This window comes from Meles meles, chromosome 17 (genome assembly GCF_922984935.1).
Source record: "Meles meles chromosome 17, mMelMel3.1 paternal haplotype, whole genome shotgun sequence".
In the NCBI taxonomy this organism is placed as follows: domain Eukaryota; kingdom Metazoa; phylum Chordata; class Mammalia; order Carnivora; family Mustelidae; genus Meles; species Meles meles.
Window position 1 is genome coordinate 66,818,013 of NC_060082.1, and position 22,415 is coordinate 66,840,427.

The window sequence follows — 22,415 nt, forward strand, 5'->3', positions numbered from 1 at the left end:
AATTGACAAAAGTAAAATCTATCTCCAGAAGCCATTCTCTTGAATTAATGTGTATTTTCTGCCAAAGAAGAATGGTAAATTATGAGAAGCTATTAGAGGGAGTATTCCAAATGAGAGAAGAACAGATCTTTGCCATGAAAAGCTTAATGGAAAGAGCCATTACTGAATGATTTGCAATACTATACACTTACAGTTCAATCCTATATGCTTATATTTTAACTCAGTATAGGCCAAAGATTAGGGTTTGATAGTCCTAATGTAGCTATCAACGTGTCAATGCAAACCTAGGAGAATGGACTATTGAATTGAAGTGAAGGGAGCAAAATGTGGGTTTTGGGGCCCATTTGTGCAAAAGAGTCTTTTTTTTTAAATTTATTTTTATTTGTTTATTTACAGCATAACAGTGTTCATTGTTTTTGGCATCACACCCAGTGCTCCATGCAGTACATGCCCTCCCTATTACCCACCACCTGGTTCCTCAACCTCCCACACCCCCCCCCGCCCGCCCCCCCCCCGCCACCCCTTCATAACCCTCTGGTTGTTTTTCAGAGTCCACAGTCTCTCATGGTTCATCTCCCCTTTCAGTTTCCCTCAACTCCCTCTCCTCTCCATCTCCCCATGTCCTCCATGTTATTTGTTATGCTCCACAAATAAGTGAGACCATATGATACCTGACTCTCTCTGCTTGACTTATTTCACTCAGCATAATTTCTTCCAGTCCCGTCCATGTTGCTACAAAAGTTGGGTATTCGTCCTTTCTGATGGAGGCATAATACTCCATTGTGTATATGGACCACATCTTCCTTATCCATTCATCCGTTGAAGGGCGTCTTGGTTCTTTCCACAGTTTGGCGACCGTAGCCATTGCTGCAATAAACATTGGGGTACAAATGGCCCTTCTTTTCACTACATCTGTATCTTTGGGGTAAATACCCAGCAGTGCAATTGCAGGGTCATAGGGAAGCTCTATTTTTAATTTCTTCAGGAATCTCCACACTGTTCTCCAAAGTGGCTGCACTAACTTGCATTCCCACCAACAGTGGAAGAGGGTTCCCCTTTCTCCACATCCTCTCCAACACACGTTGTTTCCTGTCTTGCTAATTTTGGCCATTCTAACTGGTGTTAGGTGGTATCTCAATGTTGTTTTAATTTGAATCTCCCTGATGGCTAGTGATGATGAACATTTTTTCATGTGTCTGATAGCCATTTGTATGTCTTCGTTGGAGAAGTGTCTGTTCATATCTTCTGCCCATTTTTTGATATGATTATCTGTTTTGTGTGTGTTGAGTTTGAGAAGTTCTTTATAGATCCTGGATATCAACCTTTTGTCTGTACTGTCATTTGCAAATATCTTCTCCCATTCCGTGGGTTGCCTCTTTGTTTTGTTGACTGTTTCCTTTGCTGTGCAGAAGCTTTTGATCTTGATGAAGTCCCAAAAGTTCATTTTTGCTTTTGTTTCCTTGGCCTTTGGAGACATATCTTGAAAGAAGTTGCTGTGGCTGATATCAAAGAGGTTACTGCCTATGTTCTCCTCTAGGATTCTGATGGATTCCTGTCTCACATTGAGGTCTTTTATCCATTTCGAGTTTATCTTTGTGTACGGTGTAAGAGAATGGTCGAGTTTCATTCTTCTACATATCGCTGTCCAGTTTTCCCAGCACCATTTATTGACGAGACTGCCTTTTTTCCATTGAATATTTTTTCCTGTTTTGTCGAAGATTATTTGACTATAGAGTTGAGGGTCCATATCTGGGCTCTCCACTCTGTTCCACTGGTCTATGTGTCTGTTTTTATGCCAGTACCACGCTGTCTTGGTGATCACAGCTTTGTAGTAAAGCTTGAAATCAGGTAACGTGATGCCGCCAGTTTTGTTTTTGTTTTTCAACATTTCCTTAGCAATTCGGGGTCTCTTCTGATTCCATACAAATTTTAAGATTATTTGCTCCAGCTCTTTGAAAAATATCGGTGGAATTTTGATCGGAATGGCATTAAAATATAGATTGCTCTAGGCAGTATAGATAATATATTATTTTATAGATTATTTATATTTATAGATATTTATAGAATATATTATTTTATAGATAAAAATAAACATTTTAACAATGTTTATTCTTCCAATCCAAGAGCATGGAACAGTCTTCCAAAAGATTCTTACTACATTTGGAATCAAATCTTAACTTTACCATCGCCTACAGCCTTCATGTTGTGGCTTCAGTTGGCTTCCCCCAACGTCCTGTGGTCTGCTCTCTTCCCTCTTCAGGATGCTGCAACCACATGGCTTCCTTTAGGACAAGCAGGTCCTAACGTCCTGTCTTGTGTGGTTCTTCATCTGCCTTCCAAATGCTTTCTGTGAGCCTCCGTCCTCAGCTCTTCCTGTTACTGGTTCTGTCTCCTCTCACATCTTCTTCCACCCTCTACAATGGAAGGCCTCTTTTTGGGGGGGAGGGGGGACGGCCTCTTTGAAGACCTAATTTAAAGGGGTTTTCTTGTATCCCAGTCACTTTTTAGCATCTCTCCCTGTTTAATTCCTTCACTTTTCCTCACAGAACCCTTACTATGACCCAAAATAACCTTGTTTATTGGTCTGTTTTCTGTTTCCATCAATGGGACGCTAACCATATTAAAGGCAGAGACCTTGTCTGTCTTGTTCATTGCTTGATTCTGGCATATAGTACCTGGCATATAGAAGGTGCTCAAGAAAGATGTGTAGTCTAATAGAAACCAAAATAGATCAAATAAAGCTCTGTTGTGAGTAACTGGATCCTAATGTTGAGCCTATGAAGACAGGACTTCAGGACTCCAAGCAAGGACAGCCTATATTCAAGCCATGTAAGGCACAATGCCTAGCTTTAATGTCCACAAGTAACCTTCTCGAAGTTCATCTAACCCAACCAGTCTCCACTTTTCTCACCCCTATTTATCACTCATACCAAGCCTTTCATCTAGCCTCTCCTATAATTCCTCTTGGATAGTCTGCAAATGACACATGGAAACATGGATTCTGTCCATGGGAACCAACACACAATCAACCACTCTTCCCCCAAAGCTCCGTTTAGTCTCCAGTGTGTTTGGACTGGCTGTTTGTCAGGGCACAGGATGCTGGTCACTGTCAGAACAGGAGCTTTGCATCCAGTTGTTATAGCTGTGTCTTAATCAGTGGCTCTGTTTTAAGTGGTCAGAGCTGCATCGTATTTGGCTCAAACCACAGGCATCCCTGGAAGGAAAATGGGAGGATGGGAGGTCAGTCAATCCGTGGTTGGAATCAAAATACCTAGGTCCAGTAGGGGCTGATAGAAATGAAGCTGTGGCAGGGGCTGAAAACGCAGAGAAGCTTAGGAGCTTGAGGGTAGGGGGGAAGGGGGCCTGTTTCTGACCCCGTGGAACAACCAAGAGGAGAAGAAGAGTGTGCTGAATGGGTAGGAGGAACTGACTGCAAATCCCATGACTTGAAGCATATACTACCCAATTTTATGGGAAAATATTTTAGGGTAGGTAAGTCTTGAAGGAAGAGCTGTTAATTCTTTTATTCTCCTCACTCGGTACAGATTGATAACACACACGTAGGCTGTGGAATCCATGACCCCAGATGCTGTGCCTCACTGCCTGCCAGAATCATGAAGGTTACCCTCTTACCTCCACACATCATCAGAGTTCATACGGACATGCATATAACTTGATGATTCAGTCATGATGAGACAGTGGGACCAAGAGCAAAATAATGTTGTTGGTCTTTGTTCCAAAGCTTTTCTCTTTCTTTCTCCCCTCTCTCTCTCTGTAGCCTCTTTAAGAGAATTTCATGACCCAGCTTCAAGTGTGCTTGTTCAATTATCGTGATGTGTTTATGCGTTTCCCCTAAGCAAGAGGGGAGAGTAGGTAAGACATGGAAGAAAACTTTGGTTTTCTAACACCCAAGTGGCCTCTGCATTCTTCTCACTATGTACTGTAGTGAGGAAAGATGAAAGCCATCTGTCCCCATCCAGTTCTCATGTCTTCTTGATCTGCTTCTTAAAATTATAGTTATTAGGAGGTTCTGTCATCTATTTCCTGTTTGCCATGACACCAGTCATATGAGCTTTGCATTCAGAATCAATAACTGAATCTGTGGGAACACACACAGCCTTTCTGGACCATTCATAGAAGGTTGATTACTGGATTATCGTCTGTCACTCGTCTTCCATGATCTACAAAATGATAATATTATCGTCTACCTTGTGGGCTTATTGTATGACTCAGGTTAATTCATATGTATAAAGCACTTGGGAAATAGTACACGATAAAATGAATATAAGTGGGATTTATTTTTTTTAAAAGATTTTATTTATTTATTTGACAGAGAAAGATCACAAGTAGGCAGAGGCAGGCAGAGAGAGAGAGGAGGAAGCAGGATCCCTGCTGAGCAGAGAGCCGGACGTGGGACTCGATCCCAGGACCCTGAGATCATGACCTGAGCCGAAGGCAGAGGCTTAAACCACTGAGCCACCCAGGCGCCCCTATAAGTGGGATTTAAAGGCGTTTCTGAGTGATTCTGTTTTCCACCAGAGCTCACCAAAAGGCTTCCTAGAGTCGCATTTACTAGTTAGGAAGCTTCTTCAAGTGGGGGTAAGGCACTTGCACACGTTTCATATGGACTGTGTAGCCTGCTCCTCGGTCAGAAGTTATATATTGCCTTTCTAACACGTATGAACTTTGATTCATAGTGTCAGGGTCACAAGTGGTATATATACTTATTTCTTTAAATCTAATTTAATGAGTTCCAGTCAGGATGGTAGAAAATTAAAATCCAGCCATCTGCAACACTGATAGGGGGTCGTGAGAGAGGAAACCTCCCAACCTCTCTGGTATCATACAAGAACTATTCTTCCTGTAACTTTCACGGTATCTGGTTGTCATTGGTCAACATTGGCCATCACTGATAAGTTGTTCAAGCACATTTGTGCCCTTGAATCTAGGCAGTCCTGCTATTTGCTTGCCAGTCTCGGGTTTTAGGGTTTTTGCTGAAGCTTGGCACTTTCATATGTCTCAAATCTCTCCTATCTCACGCGCTCTCCTCAGGTATACTACACAAGCCACTTTCACCTCCCCAGGACACTGGAAAGAAGAGACCACTATGTGGCAACAATTGCCTAAACCGAACCAGAAAAATGGAAATCTTGTGGTTGAATATGAAGTTATACTACTTCACCCGGTTCACCAATTTACTGAGCACTTTCCCAGGTGTTTGGCGTTCACAAAGATGAAAAGCAGTGTCTCTGACTTTAACGATCTAACAGATTTCAAATTCTTTCATGAAATTCCTCAAATTTAATCCTTGAGTTAAGACCATTTTCTGTGGCGAAAGCACGGGAGATGTTGCACATTCCGGCTTGCCAGTCGAACAGACTGGAACTCAGAAAGGCAGCCTGATTCATAGAGTATCGTATTCAGTCAGGGGAAATGCTGGAAATCCACCAAAGATTCAATTTCAGTAATCTTTTACATTACTCCACTCTGATTCTAAGTCCTAGGGCTTCCTTCAGAAAGGAACTTGGAATGGATTTGGTCTATCAGCCAACAGGTGGGAATAATTTGAGTTTGGGGGACCCTTCTCTACAATGACACAATACCAGATGTTGCCCCACCTCACACCTTGTAAACATGGCACTGCCTAATCATTGTCTGAGAGGATGTAATCGGTGACAGTCCCCATCATCTTGGTAGGGAAGGAGCTCATTCTTTGGGGTGGGCCGTTCTCGATTCAACTGCCGACCTCCAACAGCTCAAATACGACATTAATCTCCATGTGCCCCCATTTCCTGAGAAGTTCTGATGACCTACCCTGTAGGACTGGTAGAAGAGGTGAGTGACACAGCTCGTAGGAAACGTGCGGCCCTGTGCCTGGCCCTCGGACCCAGGGCAGGTGCTCCAAAACCCTTAACCACCTCCACACACGCAATGAACAAGCGTTTACTGAGTACTTATCCGCAGGAGGCAGAGCTACAGAGAGAAATTAACATCCAGTCCTTTAAGAATTTGCTTCTGTGCCACTTGGTAGGGGCGGAGACTTTGCTCCACTACAGCGTTGCGTTTGGAAGGCGAAAGGGAAGGCGGGAAACTGGGAATGGGGAGCAGTCCCCTCCACCGCCACCTCTAGAGGTCAGAGCAAGGGAGGCCAGATTCCCTTTTGGATTTCATTCCCCTGGGCTGACTGGTGGGCTTTGGCCGGGAACGGGACGCTGCCTCACTCTTCTCAGATGCAGCTGTGAGAGCTGCGTCCAAAGGGAACTCTTATTTCCTATGCCTTTTGTTCCCTGACATTTTCAATTTCCATCACAGGAGCATTTTCCAGTCATATGCTTTGCCTTTATCCCAAAATTAATTTCCTGGGAAGGTGCAAGATGCTGTGAACATCTGGCCCAAACGCTCAGGGATGTCCTTCCCAACTGGGCATTCCTCGTGGGACGCAGTTGGGTGGTCGTGCTGTCTTTGCCCCGAGACACAGCAAGTGCCCACATCCGTCCAGGTCACCTTTTCTTTCCCCAAATACCTAGAGTGTGTTTCATGCTTTAGCTGCCATTCTGACCTCAAGTAAAGCTAACCTGACTGTGGTAGAAGAAATGTGCTGAGAAGCACCGGGGCCCTTCCAGAGGGTTCAGGCACAGAGCTCCTGATGGACCTCAGAAGGACTCTTTCCAGTTCATCATGTGCACTCAGAGGTAGTGACAGTAGTAAAGCATCAAAGAATAAGTGTTGATGTGTTTGTGTGTGTGTGTGAGAGAGAGAGACAGAGACCGAGAGACAGAGAATAAACAGCTGTTGTGATTGTCCTGTTTCGGAGTACAAGCGTTTTTACTTAAGAAATTTCAAAAGTACTCCAAAATAAACGTGAACACGTACACTCAGAGCAACCAAAAGCATTTTCTCAGACTACATGTCTCCTGAGGAAAATGCGGAGATTTTGCTTCTGGCCAGACTGGAACCTGTCCCCGTGCCCACCTCACTCTGCCAAAGCTTTGATCCTAAAGAAACACTTCAGGATTCCAAGCTCAAACCCACAATAGCAGACCTTGTGGTAGATGTATTTCACATTCATGATATTCCTAATTCACACCAACTCTCCCAAACCACACTCAGTGCGACGTACTTACCACATGTCCGCTCGCATTTCCCCCTCACCAGCCCCCATCACGCACTTCACAAACACTTGTGTTGTTTTTAATCAAACCTGCTCCACAATCGCCAGGCTTCAAGAGCTCCTAAAATTTCAAATCTCCTCCAAACTATCTCCCACTTAGATTGGAAGCGAGACAGAATTTTCTCCAGCGTCAGAGTTCCAGAGATGAAACTCACCTTTCGCTGCGCCGCGCCTGACAAGGACAACAATGTTTCGAGTCTGTTACCTTCCCTGAAGCTCAAAGCGTTTTTAACAACCATATATTGTGTTTTCAAAGTATTATTCTGGGTAAAGAGAGGGAAAAAATTGTTTTCTCAGTTGCCAAACAGCAAAACCAGGGTAGGCATTCAGTAGGGTACCCCTCAGCGTGGTCCGGGAGGAGGCGGGGCAGGGAGAGAACCTGATGATTCTGGAAGATCAGATCAAAGGTCTGTGTCCCTTGGACTCCGCAGCATCTCAGTTGTTACTACTCTTTACGACCAGCATTTGTTTTTATTGCTGTTGCTGTTCTGATTCTCGGATGGATGCTTAAATTACCTTAAAATATTCTCTCCTCCCAATCATTTACCCACATCCTTCCCTCCAAACACATAAATATTTTCCCCACCAGACTGCTAGGGCTGTGCCCAAACATGAGGGTTAGAAGCGAAGAAGATCTCCTGCTTTTTCCTCCTCTGCCCTCTTACTCTTCTCCCGAGAAGGAAACTAACATTTATTAATTGGCTCGTACACGATCTATTTAATTTCACTTTGGTATTATCTCCCTTTAGAAGGACTAAGTGGATTCTTTATTCTCAAAGTTTGCAAGATGCAGGGCTGAGCTGTGAACCCTGGAGTTCTCGCCAACTCCAAAATCTGTATGTTATTTCTCCTTCTTTTTCCCCTTCTAAGTTTGTTCCTATGTTCATTTTAAAACATGTTTAGGCCATACTAATCTTCTAAATAGATGCTCAGAAAATGGGACAAAATGAGTATCTTCATCCTTGTTATGGACACTGAGACTTTAAAGTTTTGTTTTATTTTCTTTTTTGGTTTTCCTAAACATTTTATTGCCTTTTTTTCTCCATGTTTTTTTGTTTTGTTTTGTTTTGTTTTGTATTCCTAAGCATTAAGTTGGCTGAACTAACATTCTTATTCCAGGGGCTGGGAATAAGATGAAAGCCAAGAGTCTGACTTATTTCTTCAGGGATTCATTCAAATCATACAAAGCTATTTATTGACTTGGCCTTTCCCTCCCTAAGACCCTAATTTAGAGTGATTTGATTTCATTGCTGGTGATTGGAAGAGTTTACTGCATAGAAACGGTCTATACATTCCCTTGGAGAAATATAACAGTCGTTATCAGCTGAGACAACCCATGAATAAAATGGGTAAAATGCATTCTACAGAGGAAGAATCTGTAAGAGAGATTATTTTTAGAGAGAAAAGATGATTGTTGGAGATAATAACATGTCTTAGGCTAGATATGTCATTTGGTCTCCTTACATAGCTTCTCCAGGATGGAAAATACCTTTGTTTTTCCCCTCAATCTGATACACATAATCATTACAGAAGAAAATATGTGTAGACTGAAAACCAAATAGAATAATCAAACATAATTCCATTCCACCCATCCAGATATAATGATAGATAGACACTGTGATGTACAGAGGCACCTGGGTGGCTCAGTGGGTTAAGCCTCTACCTTCCGCTCAGGTCATGATTCCAGAGTCCTGGGATCGAGCCCCGCATCCGGCTCTCTGCTCAGTGGGGAGCCTGCTTCTCCCTCTCTCTCTCTGCCTGCCTCTCTGCCTACTTGCGATTTGTCAATTAAATAAATAAAATCTTTTAAAAAAAGACACCATGATGTACAAACTCCTAGCCACTTACTTTGCACATATAATTTAACAGAAATAGAAACATAGCATAATACATCTTTGAAACTTGCATTTTCCCATTAAAATTATGAATACCTGCTGCTGTCAGTAAGGAAACATTGTAACCGCGTCGTTGAAGACCTTACAGTGTGATATCGTGTGCTAGACCATCGCCTACTTATCCTGTCCTTTAGGATTAGACCATGAAACTATTTCCGTTTTTTTCAACTTTAAACAATGATACAAAGAATACCATACAAAAGCCTTTACATAAGAGCAATATGAGAGATGGTAACACATGCTTGGAAGTAAAACTGCTGATTAGATTAAAAGCACAAAAAATTTTTAAAGCTTTTGGTAGATGTCACGGCATTATTTTTCTAAAAATTATACTACTATACATAGCGGTGTGTGACTGTGTTCCTTTCTCTAAACCCACAGATTGAAGGGAAAAGTGTTATCGCATTGTTTTAATATGGATTCCTCTAATTAGCAATAATGTTGAATAATTTTTGATATGCATGTTGCTGTATGTATTTCTTATTTTGTAAATCGTTTATTTTCTCTTGACCACTGTTTTCTACCCTACCAAGGACTAGTTGGTTACTTACTGAACTGTACAAACTTGTATTATTTTGATTTAGTAACACATTATAATATGTGTTGCAAATATTTTTTCCACTCTCTCCTTTTTTGCCTTTTTATTTTTCTTATGGTGCTTTTTGTAACAAACTAAACTGACTACATTTCATGGTAGTCAAAATTATCAGCATTTCTTTATTTGCTTTTCCCTTTGGCTTCAGATTTAAACCGTCCTGAGGATTTTTAATCAACTTTGAAGAAGTCCAACTGACGATACCTAAGCTCTCTAGAAACAAATTCAGAACTTCCGTGCATCTCTAGGATACGGGTTTTCAAACCATGCTTCCACGGAACCCCACTTGTTCAGTTTCAGCCAAGGTGCTTTGCCATTAAATATGAATAATAAGTCTCCCCAGTTTTTCAGAAAAATTGAATGGAGTATCTTTTAATTCTAGGTTTTCCCACCGCATTTTTAAAAAATATTTGGTTATAGCTACTTGTTGTCTTTATTGCTATCTGATAAAACCTGGTGTCATATTATATATTCTGTTATTTTAGATTTAATACGTCAATATTAAATGGTGTTGTGCAAAGATCACTATTACTTCCAGATGTTCCACTAACTGACAGGTCCAAGGATCTCTATTGTATGGTGCATGTTTGCTTCGGTTGAAAACCAAAGGAGAGATAATGTTCATAACACATACAAATTAGAAAATTGAAGGCAAAGAATTTTGCTAAAACTGCTGATCACTTCTTACTTTCTCAAAAACCCTATGCCTTGATTATAAATATCACAGACACGCGCATTCAGTGAATTTGATTGCCACCTTCCTGTGAAATTATAATTTTCTGATGGGCTCAAATGACTTTTCTAAAGGAAAGATACTTTTTTTTCTTTAACCACAAGAATTATTATTCTTGACATTAGAAATATAAATGGGACAAGGAAATTTATTCCTTGCTTTTTAATGCTTCCAGAGGCAGTCTTTACTGCCGTACTGAGTCTGTGAAAAACATATACAAAGCCACGTCTGAGCTAGCACTCCCAAATAGAAGCTTTGAAAATACACACCTATAAAACGCATGCATTTCTGGAACTGGTAGCTGCTTTATTCAACAGACCATTAAAAGCCCATTTAGAGGGGCTCTCACAAGCTCACATGCACTGCAGGTACTTAAAGCTGATGAACCCAGCACAGCAAGAAACAAAATAAAACAAAAAGTTGGACCAACATCTCCTAAAATTTACAGAGGGAAAAAAAGCTCTTTCCCCAGACCTAAATTTCCTCCAACACCAACACTCTTATAAAGAACAGGTAATGTGACAAAATTGCCCCACTTCTAATCTCCCAGCCAAAAATCCAACCCCCCTCCTCCCCTCCAAGTATCAATCATCAGCCCAGGCAAGGAAAATGAACTTTTAATCAATAACAGCTACTGTTTCTTGTACCAGGACTGTTTATGATTTAAAAGGGGGAAAAAATTAAATCAATCCTGATGTGAATGTTTTCCCTCTTGAAAAGAAAAAGCAACACCCTGTGTCAGAGACGGGGTTGTAGTTTCACATGTTTTAAGAATATATTAAAATAAAATAAATTTGCAATTGCTTTTGCCCTCATTAGCTATAGACAGAAGAGCGACTGCATAGGATTGGGGAGTCCTGTGAGGCCGACAGCGTCAACTCGGTCTTCACACGATTGCATTTCCCGTTTACGTTCATACATTGGTGCAGATTCAAAGAGCTAGCAGGGAATTTGGGGAGCATCTGTCCAAAGATGGCTGCTTTGGGAGCCCTGTCACTGGAGCTGTTTAGCCAAGAGGACGAATCAGCTGAGAAGCAGTAGAGAAAATTCGAACCATGGGAAGGTTTTTGGATTGTGTTAGTGTGGGGAACTGATCAGATGCAGAAGTCTAAAATATGGAACCTACAAAAGCAGATCTTCTCCGGCCGAAGATTCTTCCCCTCTCCCTGTCTGTATCCAAAAGGCCACCCTTGACTGAAATCTCCGGGGTTTTGCTAAAAAGGTTTGTGAACCCCACTACCAGACACCTTTAAGGACCACCCCCCAGGTATTCTGATTCTTCCCTCAAAGTTCCTTCCACTCCTCTAGGCTACATCCATGTAGGTCCGGCTAAATGCCGTAACCCCTCACAATACTAGGAGTCCGGTCTTCCTACATCTTGAGTTTCCCTGTAGCCAGAGAGAAATCACACTGGACTCTTCGTGAAGCCTGCTGCCTTATTTTGGCATGTTTGCGCAAACTGGAAATAACCTCCCTACCGATTACTGAGATGAAATCATCTTTCACCTAATTGAGGGGGCTACACAGGCTTTCACCCAGTTTTAGAGAGCAATGAGCCGAGGGGCAGGGCTGGGAGGAATGATGATGGGAGTGATTTCTCCACTGTTTTCTTTTACAGTTTGCTGAAATGGAACAAATCAATCCTGTCTTGCTTATTTATAAAACCTTAACACCAGTGGGGTGGGAGAGAATTAATGAGACCAGGCACAAGGAATGTGGAAATTTTCATTTCTAAACTGCTGGCACACAGACATGCCTTAGTGTCTTTTCAAGGACGCTGAAGAAATGAGTTTTCTGCTTCTCGCAACTTTCGGTAGAGAACATGCATTTGCACGTAATTACTCACCACTGTAACTGGCAACCAGGGGAAGGGTCCCGCAAAGAATCCCACATTTTCGAAAAACTAGGATACTGTGCTCCCCCCGCCCGTGCCCAGAGAACACAGCGGTAGCTGTTGAGCCTCAGAACAGAACGGCGGTCTGACTGTTCACACTAAGGACACAGCAGACTCACGGGGCGTGCTTCGTCCTCACGCCACCTCTGTGATAAGGAAAATGAGTCTCCAGAATATCAATGATCTTCTCGAAGAGTCATAAAAAGTTCTTTTCATTTCTCTAAGAAAGACTTTCCTGCGGAGTGGAGGAAGACTTCTGACGTGTATTAAACACTGTATTCACTTGTGCACAACCATAGGCTGATGTCTGCCCACAGCGGTAAAGATGCCGCACCTGCTGGGCTCTTCTGCTCTGGAACCCACTTGTGAGTCTCTGATGTCCTCGAAACTTCTTGATTTTTCCTTGAAACTGTTGTCCCTGCCGGTGTTCACCAGGAGGACACTGACACCTGTGCTGAGGGCACCATGTCCTTGTGCCTTCAAAGCCCCTGAGTCACGAGATGGAACTGCAGGTCGTGGGTCCTCTTTGGGAAAGGCCCCACTTGACTCCGGACCAAAGGAGAAGAGTCCTTCAATGAATGCGACCTGCATTCCATCTCCTGTGCTCTATGGCCACACTGCTTGCCCATGGCACTTTGTGTTAAAGGAAAAGGACATTCTCAGCATTTGTTGGTGGCTCCTCTTTGGCTCTGGGACGGGGGGGGGGGGGCACTAGACTCCATGATCTTCCCCACGCCCCGCTTTTGTCCTCTGAACTCCAGCTTCCCAGACCTTCCCTGGCCGAGGGTCTTTACTACTTGGCTTTTACAACTCTGTGGTCCTACTTTGGTTGGAGGCTCTTCATTTAGAAGAAGAAAGCCATCTAGCCCACCAGTTTCCTGACCCACACAGGGAAAATGACTAAGCACTGGAGAAAACCACTAGAGTCACCTGGTTTGAAGTCAGGAGCAAGAGCTCGTATTTCCTTCCCTTAATCTGTTCAGAGGCTTGGAAGGTAAATACAAGTACGTCTGTGCTTAGACTTGTTGTTACAGTGGCTGTTTGGAAATTCAGTGACGGCATGTCAGACTCTAGGCAGGGAGGTGGAATTTTCCATTACCAAAGTCATTAGTTGGTGCCTTGGACACCACGGGCATTTACGACAAAGCAAGCGACAGTGAGTCCAGGGGAAGGACATCTGGAAAAAAGAAACGCCTACTTTTAGAAGCACCATTAGTCCTGGCGGGCAAGGACTCCTGCCTCAAGCCTCATGTCTTATGGAGCCCTGTGCTTTGTAGCGTCTCCCTCAGCATTTTCCAGTCCACTTTCTAGTGCCTGTGAACAGGTGGAGCCCACAACACCACCCAGGCAAGGCTTTCCACGCCTAGCCAGAAACCCGCACGCATCTCAGGCAACCTGCGCTCCCATGTGTAGGGTCCACCAGATGCTGTGAGAAGCGCTGAGACTGCCACCTCCGGGGTCACCCCAGAGCCTCAAGAGGCTGACCGGGCAAGCTCATCAATCCCAATGGCTGGTGTGGAATTTCTTCGGCAGAAGCACACGAGGTTGGACCTCCAGAATGGGGCTGACACACTAGTTTGGGGTCACGCAAGTTGTTTACATAGGCAGAGCCCCAAAATGATTTTTCCAGAACTTCATGTATCTTAGAATGATCCAGCTGCCTTCAAGGAGGGAGCCTTGACAAAGATAGATTCCCTTACGGAGGATCTTACTTGCAGTTTGGCATGACAGTATTTCAAGCTTCCTGAGGATGGAAACCGTGATTCTTGCTCTCACAGCTTCTGAGAGACTGGCCCAGGGCTAAACATACACTAGACAAAAACCCTACCTGATTCATATTGAGGTCTCTTCCATCTGTCCATCCGTCTCTCCATCTGCTCAGTAATGACTTCTTCTAATATATTATTCCCCACTTGCAGGATAGGTGGATTCTGCAAGTTTCCAAAGCACAGTGGACGGAAGACCAATAGCATTACTAATGCCCACTCTCAGAAAGGTGTGTGGACAAATAAGGATGAATAAATAAGGAAAACTGTGCTGAACGTGAAATTCTGAGTGAACATCTCTAAGATGAAGACTTACATACAGGAGGAAAATCTTAGCTTCATGTAAAACAACATCCTTTGCTCAGAATGATAGAAATAGGGAAGCATATATGGTGAGTGCTGTGAAGTGTGTAAACCTGGCGATTCACAGACCTGTACCCCTGGGGCTAATAATACATTATATGTTTCTTAAAATATAAAAAAAATTAAATTTAAAAAAAAACAAAAAAAAAGAAAAAATAGGGAAGCATACACAGCAAACAAATTTAACCTCTCTGAGAAAAGCACACTTTATTCAACAGAATGTCAAGAATATAAAGTGTGTCTAGTTAGTTATCTTTCTATCGGCAAAGCATAAAAATTTATTATCCTGATTCAGCTTTATTTCAAAATGCAACTTAACATTTTTTCTTAATTATAATAGATTAGCTTTTCTGGTACAGTGTTGTTGTAGTTGTTTACAAGACACACGTCCGCCATCCTGAAAAGAGAGGTGGATTGTGAGGCATGTATTTTCTTCAGCTGGCACCAGGAAACATGGAAAATGAGAATGTAGGCAGCTTTAAGGACCATCTCTCTCTCTGTCTCTGTCTCTTTCTCTCTCTCTTTCTCCCTCTCTCCTCCCTCTCTCTCTACTTCTCTCATCACTCTTGAAATATGGAGCCATATTAAGGTTCACCAGCCAACCTAAGGATGAGATAAGGTCGGGTCAGGGAACTACCCCTGGACCAGTCAGACGGTCACCTACGCCCAGAGAGCAGATGTTTGCTCTTAAGGAAAGATCGGATGCTGTATCAGACATATCAACTACAAACACAAATATTTAGAAAATAGAAGTATAAATGTAAACAAGCAAAAACGCTTGCAGTTCCACCACCCAGAAGCAACTGCCATAAACACTTAAATATACTGCGTTCAAGTTGCAATAGAGACACGAGTGTGTTCACTATCTTTTACCAGTTTTGAATAAGGTGATTTTATCATCTAACTTACCTTTTATTCATATAAATATAAATCATATAAATATAAATGTTTTTATTTATTTATTTATAAATATTTGGTCACATACATAAATTCTGTTTTTTAATGGCCACATAAAGGGCAGTCAAGTGTGCCACTGTGATTTACTTACTCAATCCCTTTTTGTTGAACTTCATGATATTTCTTATTTCTTTCTTCTTTTTTACACAAAGCTCCAGTGAACAACTCTGTGGGTAAGGATTGACCTCGTATGGGCGTACGGCTTCGTTAAGATATGTCACTAAACTGGAATTATTTTTTATTTATTTATTTAAAGGTTTTATTTATTTATTTGACAGACAGGGATCACAAGTAGGCAGAGAGGCAGGCAGAGAGAAGGGGGAGCAGGCTCCCCACAGAGCAGAGAGCCTGACATGGGGCTCGATTCCAGGACCCTGAGATCATGACCTGAGCCGAAGACAGAGGCTTTAACCCGCTGAGCCACCCGGGCGCCCCGAGACTTTTTAAAGTTATTGCAAATACTGCCAGTTTTACAGAAATAATTATGCTAATTTAAGATCTTACATGTTGTATATGAAGTATCTGTTTTATCATATCCAAAGAACACCGGGTATTATGGGTTTCTCTGTATTTTTCATTTTTACAATTTACCATATTTCATTAATTATACACCTGAAACTTAAAAGGGACGATTGCTGCCGTCAGATCTCTGATCCCTTTGAGATAGCTATCTCCCTACCCGTTGGCCTTTTTTCAAATTTCATGAACAACACACAGGGTTCCAACACTCTGGGGAAGAAATCTATGCTAGTTTTGATGCCTCAGTATTTATGTCTGCCTGCGCTTTGGCTATTTCTGGTCTCTTCAAAGATGAGGAGTTTATTAAGTGAATGGATCCTCTTTGCCACCGACAACTGTTCTACTTAGTAACATGCATTTAAGTTACATTGTAGTCTAAAGTAAAGCATTACATTGTAGTCTAAAGTAAAGCAGGTAGAGGCTCCTGTCATCTAATTGACTGGCTATTGGTTGACTGTTGGTTGGTCGGTGAGAGAAGAAAGTCCCTAAGTTCCCTGGGGTCTTCTGTAACGAAACGGTTAGAGCGCCAACCACCGACGGATGCCTAAGTCGTCAGGACTCTAGGTCGCAGGGTATCTGGAGACACAAAAAAGGCTCTCGGTCAGAGAGAGGCTGTTCCCTCTTTTTTCCTTAGGATTTGTGTTTTTGTAATTCATTATTTTTCTTGGATCAGATCTCTCAGGAAAGATGTGTCTCTGTAAGTAATTGCTTACTTCTGCACACTCCTCCAGGTTCAAGGGCAGAGCAATTCCACGGCACACGAACACTCTGTTTCCTAATGAGCTCCATTCCCCTCGGTATGTTCCCTTCTTCTGGTCTTCGCTATAAGGAGTTTTCCACACCAGAACTGGGGCTCCAGATTCCTCTCTATCTGATCTCATTTTCTTCTTATTGAACCCAGAGCTCTTTTGAAAATACTTTAATAAGTACTTTTGATCCCTTCACGTGATTCAAGGGTTTCTCAGTTTCTTCCAAACACTCAGCTGACAGATTTCTGGGCGCAGCCAGTTCCACTTGGAGATGCTTTAGGCTGATGATGTCATCTGAAAATCCAGGGAAAGGGCCTTCGAGGGGAGCCTTGTCAGGAAGGGTGGCTGGAAGCCGCATGGGTCCTGTTCTTCATTTCTCTGGAAGTGAGTCAGGGAAGACAGGATTTTCAGACCTACACTCCCTGCTTCCTGCAAATGACAATGTTCTTCAATGAAAATATAAGCGACTTTAAGGCGCCTCGCGTCTCTGAGCCCGCGCTCTCCCAAGAGTGTTTCTTTCTGACTAGGGCAGCCCTGCGGTTCTCTGGGCAAGCCCACCCTGAGGCCATAGCTCTTTCTACATCCACAGAATCACTGCTGGGTTACCTGCAGCTGCGAGTGAGGACTCGGACTCATGCTAACCTTGCTGTGGGGACTGAACAGTCCCTCTGAGGTAGGGACAGGCACTAAGCGAGATAACTAAGTTTGCGACTTCCAGACCCAACTCTGCCTGCAGCCTGCTTTGTGAGTTGGAGGATGTCCTTAAGCATGTTGGGCTTCAGAGTCCTTGTTCGTAAACCAAAAGAGCTAAAAAATTTTCTTGTCTTCCCAAGAGAGAATTAGGATTTTAACCAGGAGGGGGATAATACACTGAATGAAAAATAAATAAATATAAAGTTGAAAGTGACAATGTATTTTTGGATTGGGAAAACAACACTGGGGAACAGCCGGGTACTTTTTCATGGTATAAACAAGGCAAACTGAGGCTTTTAGCAGTTTCGGGGTGAAGCCTAGATCTTAAAGGATTGAGCGATTGCTAGTGGGCCAAGCTCCGCTGGAGGGCAAAGGCTACGAGCCGAGATCTGGAGCCCGAGGGAGGTGCGTCACGTCCTTGGCTCTGCCTCCTGCTGCCTGATCTTGGGTAAATCCGCCTCTGTTCCTTTCAGCTCAAATTCTTAATTTAAGAACAAAGACAAAAACAAACAAATCCAAAACCAAAATCAAACTAAACCCCAGGATAATAATAGTATTATCACTATTCTTTTTTATTGTTATGGTTCCGTCACACTTGGGAATATGGAAGATAAAGCATATGACACTTTGCTCAGTACCCGGCACAAAGCTAATCCTTACTGATTACCATTGATATTATTAGTGCCTACAGGTCTAAAAGTTATTAGGTAAATTATTTGAATGCTCACCATTTAATTTGATCTGTTTCTTATTTGCTTTTGTAGGGATACATGTCAATGCCTTTCTCTTTGCAAGTTTGTTTTCAATATATTCAACATAAATATTCAAAATACCTCAGTAAAGATAATATATACAAAGCTTCAAATGCTAAAGTACTTCTCTGTTTCATTCATCAAATACTTGACTTAAAGATTTCCAACTGATTTAGACTAAAATTCAATCCCAGTTTTATAGAAATCTTTTGATATATTTTTTTTAATTGTAGGACATTTGGGTTACTTTACAAAGGAGTTCTTCAAAAGCTTGTTTTTTTAAGGCTGATTTCAAATAACAAAGAAAAAATGCATATTGCCATGTCAAAGTATGTCCTTAAAATTTTAAATCGGGGGGCGCCTGGGTGGCTCAGTGGATTAAGCCGCTGCCTTTGGCTCAGGTCATGATATCAGGGTCCTGGGATCGAACCCCGTATCAGGCTCTCTGCTCCGCACGGAGCCTGCTTCCTCCTCTCTCTCTGCCTACTTGTGATCTCTCTCTCTCTCAAATAAATAAATAAAATCTTTAAAAAAAAAAGAATTTTAAATCGGCTTTGTAGGAAAATTACGGAATTCAGTTACTGTGTACAGTAGAATCTCCCAACTTATTTGCATGTAATTAAGAAGTATGAGTGCATCACATCCAATTCTCTGCTTACGGGGCTGCTTCTTTTATCAGGAACATTGTAGCTTACTAGAATTTGCCGTTGAGTAATCAATGCCAAAATGTGATTTTATCTTCAATGTCAAACGTTTTCACTAACTTGATGACATTCACAATAATGTCAAATGTTACACTGTCAGAAGGATGAATTTCTAAAAGGTTAGCTTTGGTGACTGAACTGAGGGAAAAAGCATAATTGGGATGAGCTAATTTTTTATTTGTAGATTCTGATGACGCTGACCCAAAACTCCGTATTTAAATGTGAATTTCTTCTGCTGTTTATGAAGTCACACACTAACAGCTGTGGCTTTATTTTGAATTCATGCACAAGAAATCTTGGAATAAAACATGACTGAGGTTACTGGGGGGTAGGGGAGTAGGGTCACATTATGGACAATGGGGAGGGTCTGTGCTATGGTGAGCGCTGTGAAGTGTGTAAGCCTGACGATTCACAGACCTGTACCCCTGTGGCAAATCATACATTATATGTTAATAAAAATAAATTTTAAAAAGTGAATGAAAGTAACAGTAGCTACTTGATCTAAATGAAAATTCGTACCTCACAGGATGATATGAAGAGTATTTCTGTGGTTGTAAATAGATCACAGTTTATAAACGAGTTGCTACCTTTTGAAGTAACTGCTGATGGCTCTCCAGCAGGTCTGAGCCTTCTGGTTTCCAAGCCGTCATACCACTGTGACCCCACGGTGGGCGGTCAACACGAAGAGACACATTTTGTGCACGTTACACGTTCATCGTTAACTTTCTCAAGCAATCAAAATTCACTTATTTTTCAACAACACACATCCTTTTCAAACACTTACTGCTGCTAAAAGTGTTTGTTGCAAAATAAAAAAAAGCATCGTCAAACAATGAGTAAATACTTGTAGATTTTACACAGTACACTGAAGATGAAACAACAATACCTAAACTGTCCAAAGCATTCTCTTCACGCTTCATGGACAGGACTGTCCTGCTTTTATTTCCTTCACTCATTCCACACGCACCTAAACGATAAATGACCACATTTCTCATGCTCAGTCCCCTGCCGACTGCGACCCAGTGGCTTCACGAATTTCGCAACCACCAGGCACCACACAACTGAGTTTGACACCGAGCAGTCAGGACACTAGTCCCGGAACGAACTGACACGGGGAGACAGCTGTACCTAACAACGCATGTCTGAGCACGCTTCTTTTTACCAGTGAGCTGTTTCTCCAGGAGAGGAGACTGAATTATCACGGGTCATCTTTCGGATTTCACCACATGTGAGAATAAGAACCTTGTACATTGCGAGCACATCTTACCCCCACTACATGAGACCACGGTAGAGCTGGAAAAACAAAGGGGAGGCTCGCCAAACTCTTCACAACTTATTCTAAAGCAACTATTATGGTAAAGTTTCATTATACAACGGAAAGTCTGGGACACATGGTAAACCAGATTGGAAACTCATAAACTAGTATTGTCCTGGGCTTGTGATTACACCACATAGTCCTGTCAAGGCCATCTGCACCTATTCTTCCTGGTTCAATAAGAAAGAGTTACAACTTAGAGGGAAAGGCCATGGGAAGATGGATTTTAAATAAATACCAGGAAGAGTTTCTTTCAGTGGCACAGGAGGTGGAGAAGTCCTCGTCACCGGAAGCATTAAATCGAAGCACGGGTGTCGCGAAGAGGACCGCAGTTGACAAGATGAGCTCCAGGGCCCCTTCCAAGGGTTTTGTCATGGTTTCTCAGTACACGGTTATAAGCAGATCTTAAAGGGAAGAATCAGCCCCGGGATGCTGGAATAGTTGTAGCAGATGTCAAAAGAAAAGAAAAAGTCTCTTCCATGGGTTTATATATTCTTCCAAAGACCTTAGATGGGTTCATAAATATTGGGAGAATCTGATCATCTTTAGAGTAGCTGCAGAAAGGCACAGACTATAGATCGCGAGGGACCTTAAGAGGTCACGAAACCCAGGGTTGACTGATAGTTGCAATGCGGGGCCCTTAATTGATGCACAAGAAGTTTTGGGAACAGCCAAGCTTTCTGAACATCATCTATATAATGGAGATTGTATTGCCTGCTCAATTCCACACAGACCCACAACGTCCGGCAGCTACTAACAGAGAGAAGAAAATGTCAGTTATGTGCCTTCTTGTGAGATAATAGAGAAGCTCTGTAACTAGTTGAAACATGAGTGAATGTAAAATAGACACCATTTTACAGATTATGTTTTGAATTTTCTGATACGGTTGTTTGTATTCAACCTGTAATATATTACTTTCATTAACTTTCATTTTCTTAAAAGATTAACATCGTAAAATGGTTCTCCCAGTGAATGTCTACATTCTTGCTTCTTGGCAGAGAAGCAACTGGTAAATGGCCAATCTTCTTTTTTTTTTAATTAATTTTTTTAATAAACATATAATGTATTTTTATCCCCAGGAGTACAGGTGTGTGGATCGCCAGGTTTACACACTTCACAGCACTCACCATAACACATACCCTCCCCAGTGTCCATAACCCCACCCCCCTCTCCCTATCCCCCTCCCCCCCAGTAACCCTCAGTTTGTTTTGTGAGATTAAGAGTCACTTATGGTTTGTCTCCCTCCCCATCCCATCTTGTTTCATTTATTCTTCTCCTACCCTCCCAACCCCCCATGTTGCATCTCCATGTCCTCATATCAGGGAGATCATATGATAGTTGTCTCTCTCCGATTGACTTATTTCACTAAGCATAATACCCTCTAGTTCCATCCATGTCGTCGCAAATGGCAAGATATCATTTATTTTGATGGCTGCATAGTATTCCATTGTGTATATATACCACATCTTCTTTATCCATTCATCTGTTGATGGACATCTAGGTTCTTTCCATAGTTTGGCTATTGTGGACATTGCTGCTATAAACATTCAGGTGCACATGCCCCTTCGGATCACTACGTTTGTATCTTTAGGGTAAATACCCAGTAGTACAATTGCTGGGTCATAGTGTAGCTCTATTTTCAAGTTTTTGGAAGGAACCTCCATGCTGTTTTCCAGAGTGGTTGCACCAGCTTGCATTCCCACCCACAGTGTAGGAGGGCTCCCTTTCTCCGCATCTTTGCCAGCATCTGTCATTTCCTGACTGGTTAATCTTGCCCATTCTGACTGGTGTGAGGTGGTGTCTCACTGTGGTTTTGATTTGTACTTCCCTGATGCCGAGTGGTGTGGAGCACTTTTTCATGTGTCTGTTGGAATGGCAGATCTTCTTAACCTGAATACTGCCCAGTCCCTACTGTCTTCCACAGCTCTTGTGGAAGGCCTGGGCAATAAGCAGCAGAATTCTTCTTCTTTTTTTCCCCCTAATCTGAAATTGCCTATTTAGTTGAAACTGCAGCTAGTGAGCAACAAGGCATTACTGATACCAATAAACTAACCATTGCTCATAGGGGGAAAAAACGGGCTCAAATTTCAGTCATAGTAAACGTGCACTCACTAGCTTTGTGACTTTAGACAAGTGATGTAAATTCATGGGGTCCTATTTCTTCATTTATAACATGGGAATACTAACAATTTTGCAGGGTCATTGAGGATTAAGGGAGATGATGTAACATAAAGTGCGCAGCGGGTCTGAGCACTCTCCGCAGGGGTATTTCCCTCAGTTAAAGTTCTGAAAATGTTGGGGGAATTGTT